This window comes from Pseudorca crassidens, chromosome 12, assembly GCF_039906515.1.
Source record: "Pseudorca crassidens isolate mPseCra1 chromosome 12, mPseCra1.hap1, whole genome shotgun sequence".
Taxonomy (NCBI): domain Eukaryota; kingdom Metazoa; phylum Chordata; class Mammalia; order Artiodactyla; family Delphinidae; genus Pseudorca; species Pseudorca crassidens.
The window spans coordinates 48,881,583-48,905,031 of NC_090307.1; the positions used below are offsets into that span (position 1 = coordinate 48,881,583).

General features: G+C 38.9%; 1 protein-coding gene across 1 annotated transcript in view; it reads left to right on the top strand.

Moving 5' to 3' along the window:
* The first annotated feature begins 3,976 nt into the window (after positions 1-3,976).
* Positions 3,977-23,449, top strand: part of CHST9 (carbohydrate sulfotransferase 9) — a 232,625-nt gene continuing 213,152 nt past the window's right edge. Inside the window, exon 1 of the mRNA XM_067699412.1 lies at positions 3,977-4,175. The gene's annotated coding sequence lies outside the window, so the exon portion shown is untranslated. The remainder of the gene's footprint in view (positions 4,176-23,449) is intronic.

Here is a 23,449-nt window from a genome sequence, read left to right on the forward strand (position 1 = left end):
TCTCTCAATAATTTTGAGCAACCTCAAACAGCAAACTTTGCTTTACAGTGCTGGGTATAGCGGGAAGTAAATAAATCATTATGCTTCCAGACCCCTCCTAGTCTGTAAAGTTTTAATGGTTTGTCTTTGTCCTATTTATCTCTAATATTAAAATGATAAGATGTTTTCTTCTGAAATTTCAGAGAGTAAGTGCTACTTTGTACCATACCACATCCTGCATCCTGTAGATCAACGTTGGATAACCAGTACCACAGTCCTCTAGTGTGCTCTCATTTTTGTTTTGAATTTCTTCTACTGAAGAAAAGCCAACCCCAGGCTTTTATTTTCTGATTAGAGTTCACTTTGGATGTCACTGTGCAGATCCATTGATCTGTGAAGTTGAATAATCATCGGAATAGCTTGATCAAAATAAGTGATCTTGATCAGACATCAGGGAAGTTTTGAATTTGGAAGGATCATCAGGGACCATCCATTCCCATGACCTCATGCACTACAGGTGATAAAACTGAGCCCAGAGAGAACAGACTTGCCCAACTTCGTGGAAGCAAATCCAGTTGTCCAGTACTCTTTCCATTTCATCTCACTAGACTAAGCTTTTTAAAAATGGTTTTCAACCTCTTTTTCCTTAAGAATTATTTTTATTCCCCTCCCCCAACCCGAAAAGTCTGGATAAAGTGGTTTCTCTCATCTATTACGAGAGTCCTGCCATTCTGTCCTCTGGTTCAGTGGGGTAGCTTGTGTTCTCTTGATCGTGAATCAACATAAATGATGTTCTTTGATTATTTTTCTTGTTTTACTCCTGCTCTGCAGAATAAGAGCAAGAAAAGTTAAAGGGAAATTACAATAGCTTCTGGCCTATCCTCTGTTGACTCATGTAAAAATACTTCTTTCCAGGTAAATATATCTCTGCTTTCTCTCAACAAAACAGCTGGAGCTATAAATAAGATGATTTAGAGGTATTTGTAACCCCCATATGGCCTTGTACATTGTGCTTAATACATTTCAGCTGAATTATTATTTTGGCTATTTATGAAGCCAAATCATCATTTGAAACTGCATGGCTAAAGAAAAGCACAAACTCAAAAATAGCAAGAACGATCCCGTAATAGTGTTGTACTTGTACCTTAAAGTAGCTTTTTTATGTGCATAGAGACACCGGAAAAATATCCTTCCCTACTCTTTTCCTACACCTCTACCCCATCCTCCTCACACACAGCTTTCATAAACTATGAGCCCCTCACTTGGCTCATTCTTTTTTTTTTTTTTTTTTTTCTTTTTTGCGGTACGCGGGCCTCTCACTGTTGTGGCCTCTCCCGTTGCGGAGCACAGGCTCCGGACGCGCAGGCTCAGTGGCCATGGCTCACGGGCCCAGCCGCTCCGCGGCATGTGGGATCTTCCCGGACCGGGGCACGAACGCGTGTCCCCTGCATCAGCAGGCGGACTCTCAACCACTGCGCCACCAGGGAAGCCCCACTTGGCTCATTCTTTATATTACAAGTTACACTATTTTCAAAGCGAGGTTTGCATTTCTTATACTTAATCCAATGATATCTGCACTGTGTGTGTTTCACAAATAAACTTATGAATGATGAAGTCCTCTTTCTCCAAAGGCACTCTTGTCAACGAACGTACCTTGGGATTTGATGCAGAAACTTCTTCTATGACTATAATTGTTACCAACCTACACATTAAAGGATCAGTGATCTGTAAGCTTCATACTTGCCCAGAAACAATTAATAGTTCAGCACTTTAAGAAATTCAAAGAACTAAACAAAATTAATACACTGGAGAGTTTAGAAACATGCTGTGAACCAATGTTTTAGAAATAATGCACTATGTAAAAATTAAACTAGTTTAACTACAAAATTTAAGAAGGTGCTATTTTCACTTATCCATGTAACTCTCATACCATGCCATAACCATGTCATCAAATGCCATGGGAATATACATCTTATACCGACCGATGCTTTGTATGCTTTTTAAGGTGATTCTTTGATCCTTTATTCATCAGTGTTGAAAATTCACAAAATTCAATTTCCTTAGTCATTAAAATATTTTTAATGGGTTTGGACAAAGATTTAGGAATGGAAGACAGTTCACAGTTCAAAGTGTTTGATTTGCTATCATAGACAAATGAAATAGATTCTAAAGACTGGAAAATTCCACAATGGATGGAAATGTCTAGAAGCACATCAGTCAGGCAAATTCCATGAGAACTGACCTGACTGTGCCCAGTTTCCCCCATGAGCTACAAAAACTTTAAGGATTTAGAAACAACAGAGTTATAATGATATTCTTGCTTGACTCCTTTATTTTACAAATGAGAAGGTAGAGGCCACAAAAATTGTATGACTTGAAGTAGCCAAGAAGTAGAGTCCAGGTCTCCTGACCCCGGCTGGGATTTATTCACTGCTCAAGTGTAATAGATGGTTACAACCCCGAGAGCTCATAGAACGTGGAATGACACCCGTGGGACCAAACCAAAAATGACTAAGTTAAATTGGTTAATTCATTCAATAAGCACTCATCAATTTCCAGTTAAATATAGCTCAGGGCCACTACCTTGTTTCTTTAAAACTCCAACAGCAGAAAAAGAGGTTCATTCTAGTGGTGAATAAGGCCTTCAGTGCAGTATCCGAGTTAAACGTTAATAACAAACCAGCAGACATACAAAATTAAGATAAAACTTGTAACAAAAATCAGACTGTTTAAAAGAAACCAGAATCACGCAAACAAGTCCTATAATAGTATTTCTTCACGGAACCAAAGTGTACTACAACCAGATGTGTTCTTCCTAACCCACTTGTAAGAATAAGACCTACTGGGGCTTCCCTGGTGGTGCAGTGGTTGAGAGTCTGCCTACCGATGCAGGGGACACGGGTTCGTGCCCCGGTCCGGGAGGATCCCACATGCCGCGGAGCGGCTGGGCCCGTGAGCCATGGCCGCTGAGCCTGCGCGTCCGGAGCCTGTGCTCCACAGCGGGAGAGGCCGCAACAGTGAGAGCCCCGCGTACCGCAAAAACAACAACAACAACAAAAGACCTACTGAAAACGTAGAAGGTTGATAACATCTCCGTTTGAAAAAATATGTACTCTAATATAGCAATGAGGTAGGTTTAGACACTACTTTTTAAAAAATTAGTTTTTCTCTGTTAACACATAGAAACTACCTGAATGCAAAGTAAGTAATCAAAGGTTATGCTAATTTTGTTTGCCCTAGTTTGGCCAAATCGTTGCTAGCATAATATTTGGAACTAATGTTTAGATTTCAACGAAGTTTCCTTTAACGATAAGGAAAAAAGATTCCGTCCTGACCTTGGTCTGCCAACTTCAGCTTGCTGGATTTTGAAATGTGTGGCCTGAGAGAGCTACAAGGTCTTGGATTATTGTACAGGGCTTTCTTAGGAAGTCTTTGCCTTACACAAACCTGCTGCCAAACTCGCCTGTGGCGCATATATCCTTACTGGAATTTACTGACCTATTATTTCATATACAGATAGAGATATAGGTATAGATATAGATCTATCTATATAATAATATATATAAATAATAGATAAATCTGTCTGTAAAGCAAAAGAAATTCTAAGACTTCGGAGTCAGTGCTTGCTTGTCACAACCTACTAACCTATAGATTTCTCCTTCAGGTGTTTCTAGAACACTTGGGGAAGAATCTGAGACAGGGCAGAGGTGAAGAAGAGAAGGTGACTTAGGAGACAAATGCCGGAGATCACCACTCCCTGGACCAGGAGTGGGTGGCACCAGAGCCCAAGGGCTGGGAGGGAGGGCGAGTGGCCAGCAGAGGTAAGGCCAGAGAGTGACAGCCAGAGAGCGACAAAGGCGGAGACGGGGAGGCCGGCAGGCGGGCGCGCGGCTGGGGGGAGTGAGGGGTTGGTGGGGGGACCGGGGGGCGGAGCCGCGGGGCGGGGCGGCGGCGGGAGCGGGAGCGGCCGGGAGCCCAGGCGGCGACGCAGCCCCAGTCGGACGGGCGAGGGCGAGGGCGAGCGCCGGGCTCAGCGCCGCTCCAGCTCCGGCACCGCGCTCCTGCCCACCGCGCGGCCCGCGGCGGGCGGAGTCCGCGAGAGTTTGCCCCGGAGCTCGGGGAAGTTTCCCGCCGAAGCTCCGCTCCCGTGAAAGCAGTCCCTGCCGGCACCCTCAGCTCCCCCAGCCGCTCGCCAGGTAACCGCCGGGGGTCGGGGCGTGGGGGAGGGGGTCCGGGATTGGAGGGGCCGAGATTGCGGGGGCGCCGCTTGCACCCTCGGTTGGAGAGGGGTCTGGGTGGGCGGGGAAGCGCACCCTCACCTTTCCAGGTACTCCATCTCTGATGACTGCAGAAGGCATCTTCTCTTTCTACCCTAATCCCCTCCCCCCCCATTTGAACCCACTCCCGTTCACTTTATTGATTGTGCTGAGGGGAAAGGGGGTCCGGGAGATGGAGGGGGTGCGAAGACTTGGAGAGGGGCGGCGGAGGAGGACGGGTGCCTGAACTCGGGAGCTACCTGTGCTGGATTCCTGAGCCCCGGCGGGGCGGGTCACCCTGCACCCCAGGATTCTGGTGCCAGCCCCCACTCGGGGCAAGCCAGCCGAGGTTGGAAAGAAGACATCAGGAGGAACGGTCTTGAGTTTCTGATGGCGGTTTATCCGGTCCTCCAGCGTGTTTGGCAGAAAGATGAGCATCTCTGCTGTGATGCCCCTTTTTGCATCGGTCCCAAACTCCGAGACCTCGCAGAGGCTTTTGCTGAGGCTGCGGGCCACGTGGGAGGGAAGTGCGGAGACTCGGAGCCCGGGTTCCATCCGGGCCGGGCGAAGGGGTTGGGGGTGCCCTGGGGAGGGGCCCGAGGTGGGTGGGAGAGAGTAGGAATTGCGTGGTTGCTTTGTTGCCGCAGCTGTTACTTTCACACGGTTACCTGCTCCCGCTTCTGCCCCGTTTCAACATCCTGCCTATCAGCGTGTTTCTGTTAGGAGGCTAAAAGGTGTTATGTTTGATGTCTGTCAGCAGTTATTTCCAACTAAGTTCACAGGAGCGATGCTGGAGCGGCCGCTGGTTCTCCCTCCTCTTCCTGCAGGTCTACCCCCAACTCCCTCGCATCAGCAAACCTGTCCTGAACAGTTCCCAGGGTTTTCAAAGGGATAGGAAGTAAATCATACAGAGTGTGTGCTTGTGTGACTTTTCCCCCATTATGTTATCACGAGCAAATCAAAACACTGTGGATGTTTAATAGGACTCTCCTTTAGCAGTTTTTATAGTAATTAAGAGTATTATTTACCAGTATTTATTTTTCTTTAGTTTAAGCCCAAACATTGCGTTAACCTCTCTGTATACAGTTTTATCTGTGTTTGTCACTATTACATTGGGTTTAAAGGACGTGGACTTATTTTAGACTGACATATATATACACACCAAAATACAGTGTGACTGTAGTTAATATTTATCTGTCTTCCTAGTTCGGTGGCCTGGCACCTGCCAATTCCAGTACATAATTATAGTACAATATGCCTGTCTACCAAATTGAGAATAAGGAGATGGTCATTGCTTTTCATGGGCGAGAGTACCCTGGACTACCAGATTTTATGATTGCTCAGAGGGTTTTTAAGGTTTCAATCAGCATGAATCAGATACACAGAACAAAATTACAGTTCTTTCCCATGTATCTAAAAAAGGATACAATACCCGGGCACTGGTAGTTGACTCATTATTGAGGAAAAATTTAAGTCCTCTCATCACACAGAAAACATTTTGATTGAATATAGTCAATAAGAAATAGCACACATTGAATGACTTGAGAAAACAAGAGGAATTTTCCTCTGGCCTCATTTGGGTTTTATCTCTTTTATTACAGTAGCATCCTCCAGAAAATGAGCCTTGCAGATAGTTGTTGGTCTGTAGTGACTACAACACCATATTTTTTAATACAGAGGCTTGCTGACAGTCCAAAAACATAAATGTTTTAAACCATTACCAACCATCTGTTCTCTCCCACTCAAAGCATAATGTTTTATTTTCACAGGTATCAAGACATACATCCTCACTTTAGACATTTCCATGAACATCCCAAAAGCTGTAATGGTATCTGATCTTGACCCAAGTTCAGCAACTGTTGTGTTTGGTTTATTACACTATAAGCTCCTCTCCTTTTATTTTCAATGAAAGAAGAAATCAAAAAAGTTTTAAAGCCTTTGGCCAAGGCTGGTGTATACTCCATTGAAATTTGATTGCTCTTTTTTTCCCCCACCTTTTTGTTACCAGAGAGAAGCTGAGAGTTAGTGCAGCTGCAGGCTCCTCCTGATGGCATTCTTTCCCTTTCTTCCTGGTCACAAGGGTAGCATTTGGTGCTCTGAAGCAGTGCATGAAACAGCCCCATGACTCCAGAAAATTAGTGTGGTTTGCAGAAGAATGTAACATCTTCCCAGGAAGAATTGACAAAATGGGAGACTAACAATATTCTAACCCCCAAATTAAGTAGACCTAAGACATACACATTCTTTCCCGCACAAATATTCTGTATGCGTAATATAGGGTATTATATAAGATACGAGTAAAATGTCTATCTACATAGTATCTTTATATTTGTGTTTGGGAATCTAGATGAATTTGTATATAATCGGCAGATAGACACACACCCTTCATTTTGTTCATGTTGTCATTAAAGCAAGATTTGAGGTTTTGAGTCCTCCCCCCATCCAGAATGCTTTCCCATTTGGGAATGTCTGCTTTATCTGCAACTGCAATGTTAGGATATTTTTATCACTTAAAATTAAGCCACATAATAAAAATATTGTTCCTTCAGTGTGGCCAGAACGTTGGGAAATTCTTTTTACTCAAATCTGGGTGTCCCAAAGCACTTCCGTATTTTTAAGGAAAAAGATATTGGCAATCTTGCTCACACTTTGCAAATAATGGATATGTACTTGAAGATTATCACGAACCAAAGAAAGGTGGGGCTTCTGTCTTCTTACCTGTTACACTGCTCTATACTGCCCTTGCCTTGAAGGCACAAGGGTCTCCTTACTTGCTGCCAGGATAGCATTGAAAAGAATGAACCCAAGCTATAGATAATTTTGAAAGTAAAGTTGCATTTTAAAATATGGTCTAATTTAAACCTTTGGAAAAACATAAGGATGCGATTTTTCTGTGTACTAAAAACGAATTATTGAGGGGAGACAGTTTCATCAAGTATAGGAAGCACTCTGAATTATTCATGTTAATGAGAGGAATAGAGGCAAAGATAATCCAAAATCATGGTTATTTACGAAGTCATTTGTGTTTGTCTTTGGAATGTATTACACGTTTGATTTGAAAACGATTTTCATTGTTATTGTGGGCAAGTTGCCTTTCTAATTATTTTGTTTTGTTTAGGTTAATTTTTAAATGAGCTTGCATATCTCAAACACCAAAACTGATTTATGGGGAGGTGGGGCATGTGGGCAGCCTGCCCAGAAACGAGCTGGGTGACAGAAATGAGCAAACCTGGTATGAAAACTTTGAAGTAAATTATATATAACTCCCAGAGAGGTAATCAAGACTGGATTCTATACCTACTTAATGAATTTAAGGATTAGATGTGTTCCTGGAAAAATAAAAGTCCTTCGATCAAAATTGGAGAAATTCAGTCCCACTTTGTATATAACAGAGGTGATTAATATGTTTTTGAAAAGATGATAGTGTGGGGTGCTTCTGAAAACCAAATAGGAATATTCTAACTTTTAAGTCTTTTTTTGTTTGTTTGTTTTTGTCTTATTAAATGGAAGTTTTTAAGCATGAGGTTTTCCTAAAGCATACACATGTGTATGTGTTAAGGTGATACTCCTAAGCCTTATTTCTATATGTATGTTTCTAAAACGAAAACAGCAAGTTGCCATCAGAATAAGGGGTTTGGTCCATTTGCTCTCCGCACCTAGGCTCCAAATCAAGTTTTATCAAAAAGAAGCTCTCAAGTATCTATTGTTACCAAGGACCTGGTTAGATAAAGTAGCTGAAGTTCAGCAAGACTGCCAACTTAACAGATTTCTATTGTGTTTTTCAAAAGCTCCAGGGCAAAATTCGTTGTCGATGAAATAGTTACTTGGACAAGAAGTTGATTCACAGCATAGCACTTGTTCTTGAACACCTTGTCTGCGGTCAGTGTTCAGTTGTGTATGGATTTTGTTGAATTGTTATTTCTGTGGACTATTAGAATTTAGAAGACCTCTGTGGAGAAGGTTAGAGCTACCAAAAATATATGATTGGAAAGGCAGAGAGATAAAATCATTTTTATTTCAAGAATTCAAAGCAAAAAAGAAAACTGTGACTTTTACGACAGGGAGCAGAATGGTGCTAGAAAAGTAGATGTCCCCTTCAGATTGGTGACTGTTCTCATAATAAATGTGCTCACTCCATAAAGTGTAGGGGGACTTATTTTTTGAGGAAATATTTTTGTAGTTTTATAAGACATGGCATTTTTAAAAGACTTGACTAGACTGAGTACTTAAAAAATATATTGTGGTTGGAAATATAATTGCTACCCACAGGATATATTTTATATACATTTATTAAAGGAATCAGTTTCTTCTGATCAGCGCCTAAGTCTTAGAATCAAAATTATGCATTTTGTGATAGAGCTGGAAAGGACCTTAAAAGTAAGTTATTCCAATGCCCTTATTTTACAGTTAAGGAAATGGGGGCCCACAGTGATCCCAGTGAGCTGCTAAAGGTCACACCGGTGGTTAGTGGCAGAGTAGATACTAGAAACCTGATCTGTGCGACTCCTTATGCAGCTCCCTTGACTTAAGTTGGGTAGCTGGATGGGGGAGTTAACTCCTTCTAGCCATGATGGTATCAGCTGTACACGATAGTCATGAAATGAAGTGGTACAGAGGTACACGCAGGAGGCTTGTGGTTTTCCTGTCTTCTGTCATTCGCTGTGGACCAAACTGTGGTTCTCAACCCTCTTAGACTCTGTCCTCTTCTTAATAACAAATATTTTGTGTCACCCCCTTAGTATCTTGAAATGTAATTAATCAATAATATAATCACTGAATATATCTGTCATGAAAAGGAACAGTAGAATAAAATTAATTTTTAGTACAATGTGCATTTCACTATGCTAATGTTTGGGGGTGACTTCACTGGAACACATAGTAAAGAAGTCAGGGGCTTCCCTGGTGGCGCAGTGATTGGGAGTCCGCCTGTCGATGCGGGGGACGCGGGTTCGTGCCCCGGTCCGGGAGGATCCCACATGCCGCGGATGCGGCTGGGCCCCTGAGCCATGGGCGCTGAGCCTGCGCGTCCGGAGCCTGTGCTCCGCGGCGGGAGGGGCCGTGACAGTGGGAGACCCGCGTACCGCAAAAAAAAAAAAAAAAAAAAAAAAAAAAAAAAAAAAGTCAGAAGCTTGCTGTGTGTACATACTCTATAACAAATAAAATTGGATTTAAGACAGGAACGTCAGAAGACATTCCATATAGGAAGTACAGGAAAATGAAAGGAGAATAGACTAAAAGTAGTATTAGGATAATTACAAACCAGACATTTGTATTTGGAAAGAAGGAAATGATGGTAATCATTGTAGGGAAGATATGCCAAAGTCAAGTTATAGAAAGGCGGAGTGGAGAGAACGTGGAAATATGATATTTTGCAAATGAGAGAGTAAATACTATGAATATAGTCTCACCAAAATCCCCAAACTGCTTTATGCATTTCCTGTTGTTACTAGTGTGAACTCTACTTCAAGGGACTCTGCAGGCTACCCACCATATCATCAATAATAACAAATAAAATATTTCCATGGTGGAACTTACTGACAGTGCTGATGCTGCCTTTTCCAGTTTATTTTCTATTAATGTTGTAGTCTATTAATTCTAGAATTAAGAGAAAGACTATACAAAATCGTTGACTTATTCGCCACAGCAACCTTGTTGTAAACCACTGGACTTTGTGGTGGAAATTCTTAGAAAATGCTTATATGCCAGATTCTACAGGTTGATATTCATTATAGGTTTAGTTCAGGGAACACTGCACGTTGTTTGGGATATTTGGGAAAATTCTTCACCAAAAAAGCCACTAAAAACCAATAGAACTCCCCTCCCTTAATGATTGTGACAAACCTGAACCTCCCCAATCCTTTGCAAAATATTCTCTAGGGGCTGTCTGGCCCTGGTGAGAGTCAGGGCTAGATAAACAAGATTTTTTTTTAAATTCTTATTTATTTATTTTTTATTAAAATATAGTCGATTTACTATGTTGTGGTAGTAATAACCTATAAGGGAAAAGAATCTGAAAAAGAATAGATATAGATAGACAAGATTTTTATGATGACGTGGGTTGTTTTTCATGCCCCTATGCAATCCTTACTTCTTTTAAGCGGGACCATCCCAGTTGTCCGCTGGTCTCTGCATTCAGTGGACCAGTATTACAAATTTCACTGCCCATCAAACTCAAGCTCATGTTCTGATCTTTTTCTCTTTCTCACCTTTATAAAAATTTACTACTTCTTCCTTATTTCTCTTAGGAATCTATCTTTCATGGATGACTATGAGTGTTGACAAACGAATGCGCAAGCTGGATAATATTTCAGTTCTTGCAGGCCTTACTTAACCTTGTGCGTATCTCCAGAAAGCATTGAAGGCTTTTGTGTACAGAGACAGTGTATACATGCACACATATGTATGTATATGCGTGTATATGTATAGATGTACATGTTTTCTGTGTCTACGTCCATATATACATACATAATCTCAGGCACCGAAAAAACAGGAAAAGGAGGCATCAATTGAGATTATATCGTCAATGCCCTTGAAATAGGCTTATGCAAAGAACTGCACGGGTCCAATACTGGAAGTTGCACCATGAAACGTAATGCTGTGAAGTATGTTCTTAGCAGAGGCCAAAATCTGTTACGAATGCAAATAAACTGTTGTATTAGAATGTTTTTGTGTTACTTGAATTAAGTGTGTCCTGTGCTGGCATATGGGAGTTGGAGGGGGAGAGGTATAGACAACTCTGTTGTCTGTCTCAGATGTATATAGTCTGTGCGCTGTTGCCACACTAAAAACACACCAACATGTCTTCTCTTTGCATAATATATAGTATTTGCAGAGGGATTAGAGGGTTTTGAAGATTGCCCATATACACAACCTATATATGGGCAAGAGAGTATATAGAGTATAGGATCCCAGAAGCAAGGAGGAAATTGAGAGTGAAACTCAAATTTTCTTACTTATAATGGTTTGTTTACTAGACCATAATGTGAGACCTGCTCTTGGGAACTGAGTTATTATAAAATGTCAGTTCAGTATTAGCTGCAGTAAGCATCTTGAATTTACTAAATTGTAAGGAAGATTTTTTTTCTTAGATTACTTTCCACAGTGGGTCCACCTAAGATGTCTTTTATAACATCATGTGACTTACTCTTTTTTCTTATTCTTTTTAAAGAAAGAAGCTTTTTAATGTAAAATCTTTTTAAAATTTTATTTATTTATTTATTTAATCTTTGACTGCGTTGGGTCTTCGTTGCTGCGCGTGGGCTCTCTCTAGTTGCAGCGAGCGGGGGCTGCCCTTCCTTGAGGTGCGTGGGCTTCTTATTGTGGCGGCTTCTCTTGTTGTGGAGCATGGGCTCTAGGCTCATGGGCTTCAGTAGTTGTGGTTTGCAATTAAGATTGAAGTCACAGTATGTCTGTGTGTGTGTGTGTGTGTGTGTGTGTGTGTGTGCGTGCGCGTGTATGGGAATAACCAATTGCTTTGACATAATCATAAGATTCTCTACATAGAAGAACATGTTTTACCCAATCAGGAGAGGCAGGTTTTCATACAAAAAGGATGCAGCAATTGTACAGAACACAATTTGATCTATGATTGTTTTGTTGTATATTGTTCATTCTTACTGGAAGCTTCTTGGTCAATTGAATGGCCCAGCATTCAACCTCAGGCTGACCCCAAACTTGATTTGGTCCACTTTTGTTACAATTTCTAATAAGAGTCTAGTGGAGCAATGGGAATTGAGGGAAGATAATATTGAGGGTGTTGGATTGTGGAGGTGATAAGGAAAATAAGGAGCTTCTTTCATTTGAGCAGCACAAAGATCTATATAGGCAGTGAAATTTTATTGGAATATCTGCCTTTTCTTGTTACGCTTTTTACTCTTGCATGGAATAGAGGCAAAGATTGTGAAAGTAAAGCCCTTCTTCCTCTTTGTACCGTTAACAATGCCACACAAGAGAAAACCTTCTTTGTCAGAATAAACAGATATGAGCCATTCCAGTCATAGTGCCTCCTTTTTCCATAGGACCTCAATACTCCCCTAAACTGAAATCAGAAACACTAAAGAATGTAGGTATGAAAGGGAAAAATACACCCAGTTAGTGTAGTAATGTAGTAAAAGAAATGTCAGAAGCTTCTATTGGATACACATGAAAATGGAGAACGGAGTAAGACAACTTTGTCAGTTCAAATGAAGAACGTAAGTCTTACTACTGCATTAGTTTCAGGAGCGAGAAGCTCAAAGCTCACTTAGCTTTGTGATCATTTCTGTTGTCTTTTTTGTCACCAAGGGGGTTAGAGCTGTGATCCAAAGTTACAGGTTACTTTAAGCAAATACCGTCTGTGAAGACTTAGATAAAATGATGACGTTGATCGTATACTTTCAAAAAGAAGTTTCAAAATTAAAATGTGGACACAAATTTTTAGAAACATATCTCTAAATAAATTTGATTTTTCCACAGCACCCTTGGACAGTAGATTAGAATGAGGGTAGTTTCCTCCCTCCCCCCCAAAATCAATTTTCTCAACGTATTAAAATATGCTCACGTGTTAGTGACATTATTGGACTAAAAGTAGTAACTACCAACACTCTTTTACCTTCTAATATTTGCACTTTATTTTCAATTAGGAATTTTTACCATCAGAGGATGAGATTCTATCACTGTGACAGGGTTGGCATTCAGCTGGGTGCACTGATGTGGTCTTACTGGTTATTTGTGGCTGGAGCACAGGTTGTACAGATTATTAAATATTCTAAATATTAATTCTGTACTTACATGATCACTTTTGTGACTTCAATATGGATAGATACATAGCTCTCACTTGCTAAATGTGTGTGTGTGTATATATATATATATATGTATGTATATCTCACTTGCTAAAATGTCTAGCAAGACCATATTTTCAGATTTTGCAGATCAGGAAATTATAACAGCATTTAGAATAGAAATGGATTTGCAAATTACTGAACTCTCAATTAGCAGAGGTTGTTCTTCTAGTACCTTAGAACTTTGGTTCACTTTGACTTTTCCCAACATACGTACACCACATACTGTCCAATAAGATTCCTTGAAATTACTGGTGTATGTTTTATTCAGAGCACTCTACAAAACATGATTATGGCTCAGAAAGTCTCTCTAAATTCTCCACTTGTAGATCCAGCTCTGTGCTTGGTATTTGTTCTTGTCAGTCTTAAACATCAAATGAAACATGTCAAAATCAAACTTGTGATCTCTGCCCATCTCACCTCAACCTCCAGGATTCCCCAGCTCCCAATCCGGATTTTATCTTTGACATTCCCTCTCCATCCACCGCATATCAAAGCCCTCACCCCGTCACTGATGTTACCCGTCTACCTTAGGGCATCACCCGAGTCTCAACTTTCACCATCCATTGTATGAGGGCTACTACAGGGCTTTTATAACTCGTCCTCTGGCATCTGATTGTTGCTCCCCCTCCAAATCCATCCTCCAATAAGGTGAGAGGAGCCTTTTCAAAATGCAAATATGACAACTATCACCCCTTCAGCTACACATGCCACTTAAATGGATTACCGCTGCTTTAAGATAAAGACCAAAGCTGTGCACCTGAGTTTTTGAAACCCAGCAAGGCTCCTCCAGTCCCATCTCTTTTGGTAGCTCCAGTCCTTCCTTCTACTTCAGCTGCCTGGCTTTCTTCCAGTTGCTCTGACTCTCCCGGCTCTCTCCCATCCTCACACCTGTAAATACAGGTACCCAAACATTGCCTAGTGAACTCTTAGTTAAACCTCAGATATCAACCCAAATGTCACTTCCTCAAATGAGCCATGTTGTCCCCCTAGACTGAGCCAAATTCCCTTATAATACACACACACACACATCTTTGTATGCATACATGTATCTGTACTTGTGTATCTATATCCCTCATCACAGCTAGTTGCAGATTCACATTTATTTGTGTAACTGTTTAATTAATCCTAAGGGATTAATTAAAACTACTATTAATTAAAACTACTGTGTAGTTTTCTTGGTCCTTATATTCCTGGAAGATACCATAGTGCCCACTCAGAGTGGGGGTGTAATAAGTATTTGTTGAATAAATGTTGATTTGGGCATCCTGTCTTTAACCCCGAATGTGCACATGCATACACATATACTACACACAAACACACACATCCACCCACACATTCTAAGATAAATAAATAAATAAATAAATTACTTGGAAGTTACAAGGCTCCATTTTTTACTTTCTCTGTGACCTCTCCAAATATCACACTCCTGTTTCTTCAGTTTCTCTCCCCTATCAGTGATTCATTCAGAGGTGACTTCAGCAGTGCTACATTTGCTTAGAGAGTGAGGTTGGTCTATTGAAATTTTTACCAAAAAAAAAAAAAAAGTCCAGGCATTTCTTTACATTGTTTCCTCTGACATGTGAAATCACTTGATAAATTCAGGAATCTTAAAAGGCTTTACTATATCAGGGATTTATGCTCTGCTGTTTGTGCATATTTTGGCATTAGTCAGTGATCTAAGATTATACCACGTTGGAGGAAAAAAAAGAAAATCCTTTAGAAGTTTTCTATGTGTATGATTTCCATATAGAGATAAAAGAAATGAAGGAGAACAAATTAAAGTAAGAATAAATAGATGAATTTGAAAGAGTAACATAAAAATCTATGTTATAAATTAAAAGTCTATAGTTTTAAGAATTGCACAAAGCCTTCAAACTATGGCTAAAAAAGTTAAGGAAGCAACCTATCATACTGACTGGCACTTACTATGTTCTAGGCACTATTCTAATTATTTGTTCCTAAATTCAAATTACTGCATTAAAATTGAGTTAGTCTCCTTTTTATTTAAAGCCTTCGTGGTTGAACTAGTGTAGGGGAGAATCTGCTAAGCCTGGCACATTTTGTGCCAGAAAACAAGGAATTGTTCAAAAGGTGGTGGAGACCCATCAGAAGGACATAAGAGCCAGATTTCAGGAATACCCACTGACTCAACTTGGGATCGTTTGAACATAAAAAGTAATAATGTATGTTAGGGATTACAGCACGTTAATAAGAAGAGCATCCATGAGCCCACAGTGTGTGTAGTATGCAGACGGGGGCAGGTGGAAGGAAAAGCTCTGTTTCACTGAAGAGTACAAGCAAATGAATAAAAGAAAGGATAGAATTATAAAGTCACTTTTTGTGACTACTATTACAAAGGATAATCCACCACTGGGTGAATGGTTGATGGGGACAGGATAGTCACACTAACTCTACCTGTCAGCCCACAGATTGCCTATTAGTTACAAAGAGGGGAAGTCCCTTTACAGGACAATATCTGGCACCAGCATAACCAAGTGACCACACTTGCCGTCACCGATAGTGGACAAACTGACATTGTGTACCTCTTGATACACACGTGAAGTAGGACAATCCCCTCTGAAGTTATTTTGCCAGAAATGATTCTCCTGAATCTAATCTTGAGGAAACAATCAGACAGATCCATATTGGTAGATATTCTTCAATATAACTCACCTGGACACTTCAAAAATGTCAGTGTCACTAAAAAAAATCCTGGAAAACTGTTCAGTATTAAAAGATTAGAAGGAATGGCAACTAACTGAAAGATATACTTCCTGATTAGATTCTGGATGAGAAAAAAAAAACTATAAGGGATAATATTGGGACAATTGGAAGGACTCTGGGCTATAAGATCATACAGCATTACACCCACGTTAAATTTTCTAATCATATTGGAGTCATGTAGGAGAATGTGTTTTGGGAGAGACGATATACTTAAAAGTATTTAGAGATGAAGTCTCAGAATCTCTGCCATTTTCTTTCACGTGGTTTGGCAAAAAAAAAATTTTTTGTTAATATGGGAAAGAGAAAAAAGAAAATGTGGCAAAATGTTAACACTTGTTTAATCTAGATAAAGATTGTATAATATTACTGCTAATTTTCTGTAGATGTTTTCCAAAATAAAAATTGGGTAAAATATTCTGTGATTTCAAACTAACTATCCAACAGTTGCAATCATTGTCACATTGTATTGAAGTGAGCTTGTGCGCTTGAAAGTGGTTTCATTGGTCAATTAGTAAAGTGTCCTCTCCAGAGTATCTAAATATCTTCAGCCAGCATTCCATAATACTCACTAATTTATATTTAAACACTTAAGAAAAAGCCATCCTTAAAAATTATGTTGTAGGCAGTAGAGGAGACAATACCTAATAGGGTACTGTCAGTAAATATTAGATGAAGTAATATTTTCCCCATTGTTCAGTTATATATGAGAACTTCTCAACATGTGAAATTTTATAGGGAAATTAGGCAACTTGGCAATATGTTTTTTCTTCTTCCATGTCTTTGCTTAACATTTGGTGCTTGCCTATAAAACAAAGTGTAAGATTACTGATGATTTTCACGGAAAGATCCACAACATAGCAGAATGCAGTGTGCAGTGTAGAATAGATCTGGCCAAGGCTCCAATGAGATTTACTATCCAGTGTGATTCTCAACTGTACATCGTCTAGAAGGCAGGCAAGCAGTATCAGTACTTGTATATTAGAAACACGTACTTAAAAGCCTAATACCGTAGATTTACAAATATCAGAAAACAGAGCTCTCTCTTAGGTCAAAAGTGAGAGTCGATTCCATATGAAGCACAAAGTGAAAGAGATTAAATTTTTAAAAAGTTACAAGATTTGTAATAAAAAATTATCTCTTTGGAAAAATTTCAACTTCAAAATAAGTATTTAAAATATTCCTTCTACCATTTAAGTGTATGATGTAGTATTTGCAGTCAGGTCCCTGTAAGAATACTTTGCATGAATACTTTTCTGATAACATTTAGGGCTGCTTCGATATGTACCTTTCACTTATCCAGAACAAGGGGAGCAGTGCTTCTCGATATATGCTCGATATATGATAAAAAAAGAACTTCTAGATCTTCTTGTATCTTAAGATACAATAAACCAAAGGTAAGATTATTAATAGAACTCTTTCCCCTTATTTTCATATGTTAGTTCATAAATTGTTATAAATTATAATAAGAGAAGAGGTTTGAGTTTTTGAGAAATCTGAAGGAACCAGTTTCTTGATACTGCCAGGTTATACTGTCTTGAGGCTAAATTTCGCTATGTTCGGAAGTTAAACTTCATCTTCAGCTTATATTAAGACAGACAAGTAGTTTAAACTTGGAATTGTTTTTAATAAGGGAAAAATAGTAAATTATTATGGGGAGAGAGTTGGTTCTTAAAAAAGTCTTGATTATCTTCAGATAAAGGTAATAATAGCTTTAGTTCTTATACCCATTGTCCCACCACACACACCTCCACCCCAAGCTACTCATATACATGTCAGTACTTATACAATGGATACCCATACTACTGTAAGGGGGACAGAATTTTAAGACGTGAGAACTGGGTAAAATTGAATTTTGTGATCTCATTAATATATTTTAATATATTGTTAATATATTTTTATTTCATATTTAAAAAAAATTTCTAAGACCATGAACAACATAAGTTAAAAGTTTGAATATATAGCAATAGGAGAAGTGAACTTTCATATAGAATTTGGGTTTAAAAGTGAATAGCTATGTGAACAATTTGTGTAGGTAATTATTAGCTGGAAGCTGTTTGTACTCTAAGTTTATTGAATATACACATATGATAATAAGACTTTGCTCAAATAGAACCTTTTGATAATAAATACATGTGAAAGGTTGTGCCGTGGGGAATAATTCTCAATATTATAAGTATATTGAATTCCCTGCACACAGAATGCAGAACCCTCGACCAAGTATGTAACTATTTTTCATTCATGAAAAATAGGTCATTTTACCTAAACTCTCAGAAAGGATCAGTGTAACAAACAATGGAAAATGGTGTTGTTCTATTTATACATATATTCCAAACAGCAATCACAGAAGAAATAGCAAAGTGGAGCCCTATATCCTGTCACCAGTAGTGAGCTAAACTACGCTGAAAATCAGTTATCAGAAACAAATAAACACCTAATCATTACCTGAGAAGTCTTCCCTGTCATTGTGTATTGGAATCCCAGATAGTTTGCTTTTGTGGGATCTACTCACCTGCTTAGAAAAAGTACTTTAGCAGTAAAATAAAATATAGAAGAGCTGAGTTCTTTTTATGGACCTTGTACATTTATAACACTTCATGGAACTGTACACTCCCCCATCAGTTTTACTGTATGCTAACAAAAATAAAATGAAGTATCCTTCCAGTTCCCTTCCCTCATTAAGATTTTTTGTTACATTTTTATTATTATGCCCTATTACCTATTTCCATATTTAAATGAAATCAGTGCTCAGAATCAGTCCTTTCATGCCTGTTTCCTTTTCTGCGCTACCCTGACTTATTTCGTGGATTGCCAGATTTCACTATCAAGGAGTTTATTCTAGGAGGGCTCGTGTGCACTATACTTCCTGAATCTTTTCTTTCCTGATCCTCATTCCCCACCCCCTTTTCCCTTGCCCAGCACGGATGTCTTTCGTCCATAATCCATTTTCTGATTTGCTTTTCATTTTTCAAGGGGGCTGGCAATGTGGAATGGCAGGAGCTGGTGTAGTGGGCAGTCTGCAGCTCTAGTATGGGTCTTGTCTAGAATACCATCTCTCACCATGCTTGTTCTACTTACCCTCGAGTTTAAACAGTCAAGCCCCTAACTCAGTGTTGTGATTTAGCAATCATGGCTTTCCTCCCATTGTCTTCAGTGGTACACTCAGCTGGGAGACCAGTCCATAGCTAGTAAAATTAGAAGGTGGGTGTGTTATTTTCTCCAGCCTACCATCCCCAGTCATTCTGACTTTGAGTAGGGAAGTTTCACATTCCCTAGAACCTACTTGTACCCTCAATGTCACTGTGCCAATCTAAGGTTGGGGACAGCCTGTTGGGACTATGACATTATTTTTAGGAAAGTTTATAACCACCTCAAGGTTTGAGAGCATATGTGAATTCTCATCATCCTCGCGTTTCTCTTTAGATTTACAGAATTTAGCAGATATGCCGTGCAGTTAGTGGTTTGAAGTTGTGGTTCTTTCCTTGTTTAATTGAAGATGGAGTACTTTTTCACTAGTTTTTAATAGAGTTTATTTTTTAGAGCAGTTTTAGGTTCACAGAAATATTGAGTAGAAGATACGGAGATTTCTCATATACCCTCTGCCCTCCCACCCCCCAGCCTTCCTTGTTATCAACTTCCTCCACCAGAGTGGTACACTTGTTACAACCGACGAACCTACTTTGACACATCAACATCACCTAAAGTCCATAGTTTACATTATGGTTTACTCTTGTCCTGTGTATTCTGTGGGTTTGGACAGATTTTAAATGACATGTATCCACCATTATAGTATCATACGGAGTGATTTCACTGCACTGGTGAAGGACATACCTCCCTCTCCTCCAACCCCTATCAACCATAGATCTTTTTACTTGTCTCAATACTTATATCTTTCAACAATGTCAGGGCTTCCCTGGTGGCTCAGTTGTTGGGAGTCTGCCTGCCGATGCAGGGGACGCAGGTTCATTCCCCGGTCTGGGAGGATCCCACATGCCGCAGAGCTGCTGGTCCTGTGCTCCACAGTGGGAGAGACCACAGCAGTGAGAGGCCCACATACTGCAAAAAAAAAAAAAAAAAAAAAAACAATGTCACAAAATTGAAATATTACAGAATGTAGCTTTTTCACATTAGCTTCTTCCACTTAGTAACATGCATGTAAGTTTCCTCCATGTCTTTTCATGGCTTGATAGTTCATGTCTTTTCAGCCCTGAATAATGTTCCAGTGTCTGGGTGTACTACAGTTTATTTAGCCATTCACCTGGTGAAGAACATCTTGGTTGCTTCCAAATTTTGGCAGCTATGAATAAACCTGCTTGAAACATCCATGGGAACGTTTTTATGTAGACGTTAAGTTTTCAGTTCCTTTGGGTAAATGCCAAGGAGCATGATTGCTAGGTTGTATGTAAGGGTATATGTAGTTTTGTAAGAAACTATCAAACTGCCTTCTGAAGTGATGGTATCATTTTGCATTCCTGCCAGCAGTGAAGAATACCTGTTGCTCCACATTCTCACCAGCCTTTGGTGTTGTCAATGTTCTGCACTTTAGCCATTCTGATAGGTGTATAGTGGTACCTCATTGTTTTAATCTGCATTTCCCTGATGACATATGATGTGGAGCATCTTTTCATATGCTTATTTGCCATCTGTATGTCTCCTTTGTTGAGGTGCCTGTTAAGATCTTCAGCCCTTTTTTTTTTTTTTGGTACACTGGCCTCTCACTGTTGTGGCCTCTCCCATTGCGGAGCACAGGCTCCGGACGCACAGGCTCAGCGGCCATGGCTCACGGGCCCAGCCGCTCCGCGTCTTTGGCCCATTTTTTAATTGAGCTGTTTGCTCTCTTATTGTTGAGTTTTAAGAATTCTTTGTATATTTTAGATAGTAGTCTTTTATCAGATATATATTTTTTGAAAATATTTTATCCCAGTCTGTGACTTGTCTTTTCAGTCTCATGACAGTGTCATTTGCAGAGGAAAATTTTGTAATTTTAATGAAATCCAGCTTATTGATCCTTTCTTTCATGAATCATACCTTTTGTGTTGGATCTAAAAGCCATCACCAAACTGAAGGTCACCTAGATTTTCTCAAGTTGTCTTCTAGGAGTTTTATAGTTTTACATTTTACATTTAAGTCTGTGATCCATTTTGAGTTAACTTTTGTGAGGGGAGTAATTTCTGCATCTAGATTAATTTTTTTGCATGTCGATGTTCAGTTTATTCCAGCACCATTTGTTGAAGAGACTGTCTTTGCTTCATTGTATTTCCTCTGCTTCTTTGTCAAAGAACAGTTGACTGTATTAATGGGGGTCTACTTCTGGGCTTTCTATTTTATTCCATTCACCAATTTAAAAAAATTTTTTTTCACCAATACCACAATGTCTTGATTACTGTATCTTTATATTATATTATGTCTTGAAGTTGGGTAATGTCACAGTTCTCCAACTTTGTTCTTCAATATTGTGTTAACTATTCTGGGTCTTTTGCCTCTCCATATAAACTTTAGAATGAGTTTGTTGATATCCGCAACAAAATAACTTGCTGGGATTTTAATTGGAATTGCATTAATCCATAGGCAAGTTGAGAAGAACTGACATCTTGGCAGTGTTGAGTCTTCCTATCCATGGACATGGGCTATCTCTCCATTTATTTAGTTCTTTATATTCTTTCATCAGAATTTTGCAGTTTTCTTCATATGCATCTTGCACGTGTTTTGTTACCTAAGTATTTAATTGGGGGGTGCTAATGTAAATTGTATTCTGTTTTTAATTTCAAAGTCTGTTTTTTCATTGCTGATATATAGTACAGCAATTGACTTTAGTATATTAACCTTGTATCCAACGACCTTACTATAATCACTTATTAATTCCAGGAGAGTTTTTTTGGCAGTTCTTTCAGATTTTCTACATACACAATCATGTTATCTGTGAATAATGATGATTTTACTTCTTCCTTCCTAATCTGTATACCTTTTATTTCCTTTCCTTGTCTTACTGCGTTAACCAGGACTTCCAGTATGATGTTGAAAAGCAGTAGTGAAAGGAGACATCCTTGCCTTGTTCCTGATCTTACTGGGAAAGCTTCAAGTTTCTAACTTATGTTAGCCATAGGTCTTGTGTATATTTCTTTATCAAGTTGAGGAAGTTCTTTATTCCTAGTTTACTGAGAATTTTTCATCATGAATGAGTGTTGGAGTTTGCCAGATGCTTTTTCTGCATCTGTTGGTATGCTCTTGTGATATTTCTTTTTCTGTCTGTTTATATGATAGGTTGCATTAATTGATTTTTGAATGTTGAATCAGCCTTACATACATGGGATGCATCCATTTGTCATGGAATATAATTCTTTTTATACATTGTTGGATATGATTTGCTAATATTTTGTTGAATATTTTCACATCTATGTTCATGAGAGATATTGCTCTGTAATTTTTTTGTAATGTCTTTGTTTAGTTTTGGTATTAGGTTAGTACTGACCTCAAAGACTGAGTAAGAGATTATTTCCTCTGCTTCTATCTTCTGAAAGATAATGTAGAGAACTGGTATAATTTTTTCCTTTAATGTTTCGTAGAATTCACCAGTGAACCCATCTGAACCTGGTACTTTCTGTTTTGTAAGGTTATTAATTATTAATGCAATTTCTTTCCTGGATATAGACCTATTCATATGTCTATTTCTTCTTGTGTGAATTTTGACAGATTCTGTCTTTCAAAGAATTGGTCCATTTCCTCTAAGTTATCAAATTTGTAGGCATATAGCTGTTCATAAGATTCCTTCATTATCCTTTGAATTTCCATGGAATAGGTACTGTTGTCCCCTCTTTTATTTCCAGTAATAGCAATATGTGTCCTCTCTTTTTTTCTTGATTAGTCTGGCTAGGGACTTATTGCTTTTATTAGTTTTTTCAAAGAACCAGCTGTGGTTTTGTTGATTTTCTATCTTGATTTCTTGTTTTCAATTTCAATTCTAATTTTTATTATCTCTCTTCTGCTTACCCTGGAATTTATTTGTTCTTCTTTTTCTAGTTTCTTAAGGTAGGAGCTTAGACAATTGATTTTAGATAAAATATGCATTCAATGCTATAAATTCCCCTCATCTCACAAATATTGATATTATGATTTCATTTTCATTTAGTTCAAAATATTTTAAAATTACTTGAGATTTCTTCTTTGACACATGTGTTATTTACAGGTGTGTTGTTCAGTTTCCAAGTATTTCAGGATTTTCCAGATATCTTTCTGTTGTTGATTTCTGATTTGATTTCATTGTGATCGGAGAGCAGACATTTTATGATTTCTAGTCTTTTAAAGTTTTTAATGCCTGTTTTATGGCATGGAATATTTTCTATCTTGGTAAATGTTTGTGTGAGTTTGAGAAGAGTGTGTATTTTTGCTGTTGTTGGATAAAGTAGTATAGAGGTCCATTATATCCAGTTGATGGATGGTATTGTTGAGTTCAACTATGTCTTACTAATTTTCTGCCTGCTGGATTTGTCCATTTCTGGTAGAGGGGTGTTGAGATCTCCAACTATAATAGCAGATTCATCTGTTTTTGTTACAGTTCTATCAATTTTTGCCTCCCATAGTTTGACACTCTCTTGTTAGACACATACACATTAAGATTTATGTCTTCTTAGAGAACTAACCCCTTTATCATTATGTAATGTTCCTGTCTATCTC